Here is a 10,108-nt window from a genome sequence, read left to right as displayed (position 1 = left end):
CCGACTCAAAACCCGACTTGAATTATTTAACTGGCTCGGGAATTAAATTGAATAACCAAAATGATAATTAAAGGTTAAATGAATTATACGATTACGAAAACCCGAATCAAACACTAAAGGAACCCGTCATCAACCACGTCCCTTCACACGCATCCCCGCACTCCCTCGCGCCACCTCACCACCGTGTCAACCACCAGGCCCAACCCCCACTCGACCCACCCACCAACGGCCACCCCCACCGAGGTCGACCGTCGCCGCCGGCGAGCCAAACCATGGCCGCCATTTGGCCTGGTTCACCACCACGGCTCACCAAACACCCCCTGTTCTCCCTTTACCACCACCGCAGCCAACACCTATACCCTGCCTCACCACCACCGTGCTGCTCACCGTCATCCCACGAACCCGCACACCGTGGCACCACCGTTTTGACCTCCCCCAATTCCACGGTGGCGCCACCCCAAACATACCCGTCTAAACCCGTCTCGAAAACCCGTGACCAATACCCGCTTACCACCCCGTCAATGCCGCCTTTATCACATAAAACCACCAAGAACCACCCTAACCACCACCACGACACTCGCCACATACCACCCATTAAAATTACCCCGACACCAACCACCCTTATCCCCTCCCTAAGACACGCAACCCCAACCAAAACCCGACATCAAAAGCTAAAAACAGAGGACATAGGTTGCTCTTACCTTTTTCCCCGCCGCCACTATAGCCACCAGCGCCGCCTATGAACGTCGACAACCGCCTTATGCTCTTCCTTACAGTGCCGCCAATGCCCACGCTCTCTCTCTCTCTCGAATTGCTTGAGGGTGAAGTTGGAGCCGATGAAAGGAGGCGGTTTGAGGGAGGTGGGTTGAGGGAGATTAGGGTGTATTAGGTTTAGGGTTTAGGGTTAGGCTAAATGGGCTGACGTGTATTGGGCCAGCCAAATGGGTCGTTGGTTAATTGTTTAGCTCACCTTTCGAATTCCGTATAAACCCGTCTTAATTAACTTACGATAACTTAACGAAATTATCGACTCAATATTAACTCGACTGAATTAGTAATATAAAATATATAATAATTAATATACAATAATATCTGTTTAATTAATTATATAAAAATACGGGGTATTACACTCTTCCCCCCTTAAAATGAACTTCGTCCCGAAGTTCGCTCTCATACTCAACAACAGAAGGTATTGTATATCGTACTTACGGACGTCCCGCGTTTCTAACACGGTTAACACACACTTTTGACACATCAGTTAAACATAACAGACACGGGATGTTACATTGAACTAGGACTCCTCAGATAAATGACGGTGTTACCATCTCGGAAACCCGAGGCAGTAGATAACAAAGGAAAGAAACACAGTACTTTATTAAAATGCTTATAGTGAGATTACAACTGGAATTAAAACAAAGCCTCCAAAAATATGACCAAAAGATGAAGTCTGATAAAACTACTAATAAGACTAAGGTGGGCTAGGCACTAAGTCCGTCATCCAAGCTCTCTTCCCGCCAGCTCCTATCGGTCTCTAAAATACCCGTCAATCTGCTCCCAATAATTGCATCATCACAAAGCGTACACGAATACACAGGTCACCGAAGTGAGTAGGAAAACAATTAAACAACAAAATATAATATGCATGATCCTCCGTCACCTCCATCTCCATCTCAACTCGTATCTCATATCTCATTTCTCATATCTCATAACCCAGACAACCCAGCCATACCGATCCCCGGTAGACTATATATATCGACCGTAGCCGATCCGCCACTCACTGAGGACACCAGGGCAAGTCTGCAGAACCCGCCCCGGGCCTTATCACAATTCACATCGTATCTCAACATCGTCACTCCTACACCATCCTCCAACCCCAATGCATATGAAATGCTCAAAAGTAATAATGCAACACAATATGTATATTAATGAATGAAATCATGCCAGCTAACGAATGTTGTGATAACAAACTCAACACGATCAATGCAGTCAATCACCTTCCCGTATATGATTCATAACGTAAATCAACAACCACGAATCAAGTCGGACACAATTCAGAACAACGATAATAGGTCAAGTGTATTTCCCTACCTCGATCTTTGCCAAAATGGTCGGGTGTCCAAAGAATATTTCACGACAATCCGTCCTCTGAAAGATAGTTAAATGATAAACAATTACTCAACTATTCCCGTTCCCAAAATAGAAGTTACTAAAAATAGAATTTCCTAAAATGAACTTTCCCGTTATAGTAGCTTTTCCATTTTAACAACCCGACTAAACCCGACTTGAATTATTTAATCGACTCGAATTAAATTGAATAACCAAAATGATAATTAAAGGTTAAATGAATTATACGATTACGAAAACCCGAATCAAACACTAAAGGAACCCGTCATCAACCACGTCCCTTCACACGCATCCCCGCACTCCCGCGCCCACCTCACCACCGTGTCAACCACCAGCCCAACCCCACTCGACCCAGCCACCAACGGCCACCCCCACTGAGGTCGACCGTCGCCGGCGAGCCAAACCATGGCCGCCATTTGGCCTGGTTCACCACCACGGCTCACCAAACACCCCCTGTTCTCCCTTTACCACCACCGCAGCCAACACCTATACCCTGCCTCACCACCACCATGCTGCTCACCGTCATCCCACGAACCCAGACACCGTGGCACCACCGTTTCGACCTCCCCCAAGTCCACGGTGGCGCCACCCCAAACATACCCGTCTAAACCCGTCTGAAAACCCGTGACCAATACCCGTTTACCACCCCCGTCAATGCCGCCTTTACTTTTCACATTAAAACCACCAAGAACCACCCTAACCACCACCACGACACTCGCTACATACCACCCATTAACATTACCCCGACACCAACCGCCCTTATTCCCTCCCTAAGACACGCAACCCCAACCAAAAACCCGACATCAAAAGCTAAAAACAGAGGACATAGGTTGCTCTTACCTTTTTCCTGCCGCCACTATAGCCACCAGCGCTGCCTATGAACGTCGACAGCCGCCTTATGCTCTTCCTTACAGTGCCGCCAATGCCCACGCTCTCTCTCTCTCTCTCGAATTGCTTGAGGGTGAAGTTGGAGCTGATGAAAGGGAGGCGGCTTGAGGGAGGCGGGTTGGGGGAGATTAGGGTGTATTAGGTTTAGGGTTTAGGGTTAGGGCTAAATGGGCTGGACGTGTATTGGGCCAGCTCAAATGGGTCGTTGGTTAATTGTTTAGCTCACCTTTCGAATTCCGTATAAACCCGTCTTAATTAACTTACGATAACTTAACGAAATTATCGACTCAATATTAACTCGACTGAATTAGTAATATAAAATATATAATAATTAATATACAATAATATCCGTTTAATTAATTATATAAAAATACGGGGTATTACATAATGGATCTTAAAACTACTGGTTGTTTCTTCACTTGGACGAATAAGCAAGACCTTACTGACAGGAAATGGGTCAAGCTTGATAGGGCTTTAGTCAACACTGTTTGGCTGCAGTTTTATCGTAATAGTGTTGCTGATGCTCTAACCCCTGGAATATCTGATCATTCTCCTTTGGCGATTTCTTTGGATGAAGCTGTTTATCATCGTCCTGCCTCCTTCAAATACTTAAACTGTTAGAGCCAGGATGAAAAGTTCATGCCTATGGTTTCTCAGGAATGGCAGACTTGGATCCTGGTTGCAAAATGTACACTCTAGTTCAAAGACTTCGTAGGCCGAAAGGCGGCTCTCACACTTACACCAAACCTCTTATATTGGTGTCACTTCTAAAGTAAAAGATCTGCAGCAGAGGCTTAGAGTGAGTCAACTTAAAATTCAGCTTGATCCTACTAACCCTACCCTTCTTGCTGATGAGGAGGCCCTTAGTAAGGACTATTGCAAATTTAAGAATGTGGAGCTAAGTATAGCTTATCAGAGGGCTAAAGAGTTTGATATCAAAATGGGAGATGCTAGTAATAGTTATTTTTATTCTAAAATAGCTGCTAGAAGGAATAATTCCACTATCACAAAAGTTCTTGACTTACAGGGGACTGAGTGTACTGAGCCAAAGGATATTGAGGATGCTTTCCTTGCTTATTACACTGGTATTCTTGGAGCAGACATCCAGGCGACTGCACCGGATCAGTCTATCATGGTTGCTGGTCCTCATCTGACTTTGGGAGAAGGGTCTACTCTGATTGCTCCTATTACTGCTCTGGAGGTCAAAGAAGCCCTTTTCTCAATTGATAGTAACAAGAGCCCGGGACCTGATGGTTATTCCTCTGGATTCTTCAAGTCTGCCTGGGATGTAGTGGGTGTTAGCTTTACCTCTGCTATCTTGGATTTCTTCAGGACTGGAAAGCTTCTTAAGGAGGTTAACTCAACAATCATCACTCTTATTCCCAAAGGGCAAGCTCCTACCACTGTACTAGACTATCGACCAATTTCCTGTTGTACAACAATTTATAAAACCATAAGCAAGATCTTGACTAACAGGCTTAAAAAGGTCATGCCTCTCATAGTGGGGAAAGAGCAAGCTGCTTTTGTGGAAGATAGGTCCATTTTTTATAATACTATGTTGGCCACTGAGCTTGTTAGGGGCTATGGCAGAAAGTACAAAACTCCTAGATGTGTGGTCAAGGTTGACATCAGGAAGGCGTTTGATAGTGTTAATTGGGCTTTCTTGAAAGCTGTTCTCCCCCTCTATGGCATTCCTCCCCTCTTCTGCAATTGGATCTTTACACTGATTTCTAGTCCAAGATACTCTCTCAGGATTAATGGGGAAGCTGTGGGTTACTTTAAAGGGAAAAAAGGGCTCAGATAAGGAGACCCCTTATCTCCTTTGCTTTTTGTTCTTTGTATGGAGTTCCTTTCTAGACTTCTAAGGGGGCTCCCAAAGTTTGATCAATTCAGTTATCATCCCAAATGTTGCAGGCTGGATCTTACACATCTTATTTTTGCAGACGATCTTTTGGTGTTTGTTCGGGGAGATCTGCCTTCTGTTGTTGCTGTTCAGGAGTGCCTCAAGCTGTTCTCTGATTATTCTGGCCTGACACCAAACCCTTCAAAAACTAATATCTATTTTGCTGGTGTCAGACCTGATGTTCAAGCTCTGATTCTTGCCCACACTGGGTATGTGGAGGGCCATTTCCCATTCAAATATCTGGGCACCCCTTTGCATTACTCCAGGCTAACTCAGGACATGTTCCAACCTTTGTTGGCTAAGATTCGTGGTAAGCTTGGGTATTGGGCCAGTCAGCAACTTAACTATGCTGGTAAAGTTCAATTACTCAATTCTGTCATCTTTGGTATTGAGTCCTTCTGGTGTGCTTGCATTCTCCTCCCACAAGGGATTGTGCATAACATTGAGAAGGTTTGCAGGCAATTTCTTTGGGGTGATGGATCCCACAGAAGGATGGTATTCTTTAGCTGGCAAAAAGTTTGTAGGGCACGATCTCAAGGGGGTTTGACATTAGGGAAATTCTTAGCTGGAATAAAACGCTGCTGCTCAAGATGTTTTGGAAGTATCTCTATCTCTCTGACTCTCTTTGGATGCACTGGTCCAGGGAATACGTCCTGCTGCATCAATCTGGCTGGGACCTTGAAAAGGTTGCCTCGCCCATTTGGCAACATATCCTGAACATCAGGGATGAATTCATTTGCAAAGTGGGTTCCATGGATGCTGCTAAACAATTATTTTTCACCTGGAAATTACAGGGTAAGTTACCTCTGAGGGAGGTTTACAGCATTTTCCAGGGGCCATGCCCCCCTCTACAGTGGATGAAACCCCTTTTAGATGGTGTCATTGTCCCTCAACATGCTTTCATCTCTACCTTGGCTGCTCATAAAGCCCTCCCTACTGTTGATAATATCTGTAGCAGGGGTATGCTCATGGTTAACCGGTGTGTTTTGTGTGGTATGGCTATGGAGAACCATCAACATCTTTTCTTCAGTTGCTCATACTCTACCAAGGTAATGCAGGGTCTTCTGATATGGCAGGGGTATACTAGACGTATCCTGAGTCTTAAGCATGAGCTCTATAAGCTGACTAGGTATAAATGCAAAACTTGGAGGAAGAAGTTAGCTTGTTGTGCTCTTGCTGCTGGAATTTATGGGCTCTAGCATGAAAGAAACAGGCGTATTTTTGTGGGTCAATCACGTACAGTGGAGCAGCTCTTACGTTGGATTAAATATTGTGTCTCTGTGCGTATGTATGCCTGGCAGAAGGGCATACTAAGTTATGACATGTTCCATGTACTAGTAGCTTAGGGATGGGTCATCTTGTTTTTTCTTTAGGGGTTAACCATGTACGCTTTGTCCTTCTTTCTTATGATTGAGAATGCTGATCTCTTTAAAAAATAAATAATAATAATAATAACAACAACAACAACAACAACAACAACAATAACAACAAGAATATGAACAATAACAACAACAATAAGAACAATAACAACAACAATAATAATAACAATAATAACAATAACAACAACAATAAGAACAACAAAAACAATAACAATAAAAACAACAATAACAACAATAACAATAACAACAATAACAACAATAACAATAATAACAATAACAAAAACAACAAGAACAATAACAACAAGAACAACAAGAACAAAAATAATACTAAATAATACTAATACTAATAATAATAATAATAATAATAATAATAATAATAATAATAATAATAATAATAATAATAATAAATAAATAAATAATAATAATAATAATAATAATAATAATAATAATAATAATAATAATAATAATAATAATAATAATAATAATAATAATAATAATAATAATAATAATAATAATAATAATAATAATAATAATAATAACAACAACAACAACAATAATAACAATAAAACCAACAAAAATAACAACAACAATACGAACAATAACTACAACAACAATAAGAACAATAAAAAACAACAACAACAACAACAACAACAATAATAATAATAATAACAATAATAACAATAATAACAATAACAACAACAATAAGAACAACAAAAACAATAACAATAAAAACAACAATAACAACAATAACAATAATAACAATAACAACAATAACAACAATAACAATAATAACAAAAACAATAACAACAAGAACAACAAGAACAATAACAACAAGAACAACAATAATACTAAATAATAATAATAATAATAGTAATAATAATAATAATAATAATAATAATAATAATAATAATAATAATAATAATAATAATAATAACAACAACAACAACAACAACAACAACAACAACAACAACAACAACAACAACAACAACAACAACAACAACAACAACAACAACAATAACAACAACAATACGAGCAATAACAACAACAATAACAACAATAACAACAACAATAATAATAACAATAATAACAATAACAACAACAATAATAACAACAAAAACAAAAACAATAAAAACAACAATAATAATAATAACAATAACAACAATAACAACAATAACAACAATAACAATAATAACAATAACAAAAACAACAAGAACAAGAACAACAATAACAACAAGAACAACAAGAACAACAATAATATTAAATAATAATAATAATAATAATAATAATAATAATAATAATAATAATAGATATAATAACAATAATAATAATAATAATAGTAATAATAGTAATAATAGTAATAATAATAATAATAATAATAATAATAATAATAATAATAATAATAATAATAATAATAATAATAATAATAATAATAATAATAATAATAATAATAACAACAACAATAACAACAATAAAACCAACAACAATAACAACAACAATACGAACAATAACAACAACAACAATAATAACAATAATAACAATAACAACAACAATAAGAACAACAAAAACAATAACAATAAAAATAACAATAACAACAATAACAATAATAACAATAATAACAATAACAACAATAACAAAAACAACAAGAACAATAACAACAAGAACAACAAGAACAATAATACTAAATAATAGTAATAGTAATAGTAATAGTAATAGTAATAGTAATAGTAATAGTAATAATAATAATAATAATAATTATAATAATAATAATTATATTAATATTAATAATAATAATAATAATAATAATAATAATAATAATAATAATAATAATAAGAAGAAGAAGAAGAAGAAGAAGAAGAAGAAGAAGAAGAAGAAGAAGAAGAAGAAGAAGAAGAAGAAGAAGAAGAAGAACAACAACAACAACAATAACAACAACAATACGAACAATAACAACAACAATAACAACAATAATAATAACAATAATAACAATAACAAAAACAATAAGAACAACAAAAACAATAACAATAAGAACAACAATAACAACAATAACAATAATAAAAATAACAACAATAACAATAATAACAATAATAACAATAACAAAAACAACAAGAATGTTGAACCATATAATTTATATGTTTATGTTTTGATGATGTCAAGGTGTTTTACATTCTATATACTTGTTGCGTGTAATCGTTTGTTGAGTATTTTAGAACTAACCTATTACGAGCAACAAAGAAGATTGTGACAATTGCGTGAGAAGTTCAAGCCTTCGTTCATGATCAAACAATTCAAGATTCATTCAAGAACTATGTGAAGACGAAGTTCGTCTAAAGATTAATCAAGCATAGATGATGACGTAGCTTATACTCGAAGATCTTCTTGAAGATTAGAATAGTATAGGTGATTATCTCGTAATGGTAATCAAGAATGAGTTTCTTGAATTAGTAAAGTTATAGCTTTGCAGCTATAACATTACTAGTAAAAGAGCTCAATGTTATAGCTCTTCTACTATAAATTGAAATGCTGAGTTTTTATACACGACTTATAATTGTTTCGAAAATTATTTTATAATTGTTTAAAGTTTGTTTTAAATGTTTTAATGAAAGTATTTATATATTAAAGCCCGGTTTAGTGAGGAGTTCGGTTTTATAGTAAACGTTAATTGGTAGTCATGATGGATCAACTTATGAGTTGGACTTTGCTACTAATTAGGGTTTCTATTTAGCCTCTCTTAATACCTACATTCTAATTATATGTTAAGACTAGGGTTCGCACGATTCACGAGGCTTATGGGCTGTGATATCTCGTGTTGCCTAGGGGATATTAGGTAAAGATTTTATTCCATAGTAATATATTTACATATCTTATATATCTTACTTAATATATTTATTTATGGTTAAAGATATTCTTGTTTTAGGAAATCTTATCATAATCTTAGAATTTATAGTAAAGATAATATTTGGAAAGATTATATTCTATCTCTTTGAATATTCTTTATTATCTTTTGAGGGCTTTTAGGGAAGAGATAATAAGAAGATATGATTTGTTTCTATATCTTATTGTTTCGGCTATTAGGGTTTGACAAAACCGTGTAGCCTACTCTTTCTTCTCCTATAAATACTTTGCTATTTACAACATCTAAATTAGAGACCTTAAGCATAAAAATTGATTTTAATTTTACAAAGCAAACCGTGTGTTTTAAGCAGAAAAACCGATTTGCTATTTTGAAAGGTCGTGTGTCATAAAACTCGCATATTCGTTCTTCATTTATCGTTATAAGATAATAGTGCTTAATTGATTTCTTAACTCGTTCATTAACGTGAACGATTGTTAGAATCATTAGTGCTTTCTTATTAGCGCAAGTTAGTCACTTGAGTATTTAACGGTACTCATTGAGTTACAGCTAGAGTTAGTTGTACGAGTTGGGTTAGTAAATTTGTAATCCGTAGAAAGGTACTAAATTTATTAATCGAGAATAGTGGACGTAGGTTTCGACTTGTGAAACTGAACCACTTCAAAAACCGTGTGTCTCTTCGTTCTTTCGTTTGTTTTGTTTATTACGTTTATCTTCATTAGTTGATTAGTTAAAGTTTAATCAATAAACTTTAAATAATCAATTACATATACATTATCGAAAAAGCTTTCAAAAAGTTTTAAATCCTCAATTCCCCCCCCCCCCCTCTTGAGTATTTTGGATCAATAAACTCTTTAATTGATATCAGAGCCTCGTGCTCTTGATTTCCTAACCGCAAAGAGGCTGATCTATCTTGTTTTTCATTTATCTTATCGTTTTATTTTCCGCTGCCTATCACGTGAT

This window comes from Silene latifolia, chromosome Y, assembly GCF_048544455.1.
Source record: "Silene latifolia isolate original U9 population chromosome Y, ASM4854445v1, whole genome shotgun sequence".
In the NCBI taxonomy this organism is placed as follows: domain Eukaryota; kingdom Viridiplantae; phylum Streptophyta; class Magnoliopsida; order Caryophyllales; family Caryophyllaceae; genus Silene; species Silene latifolia.
This window is presented reverse-complemented; position numbering follows the sequence as displayed.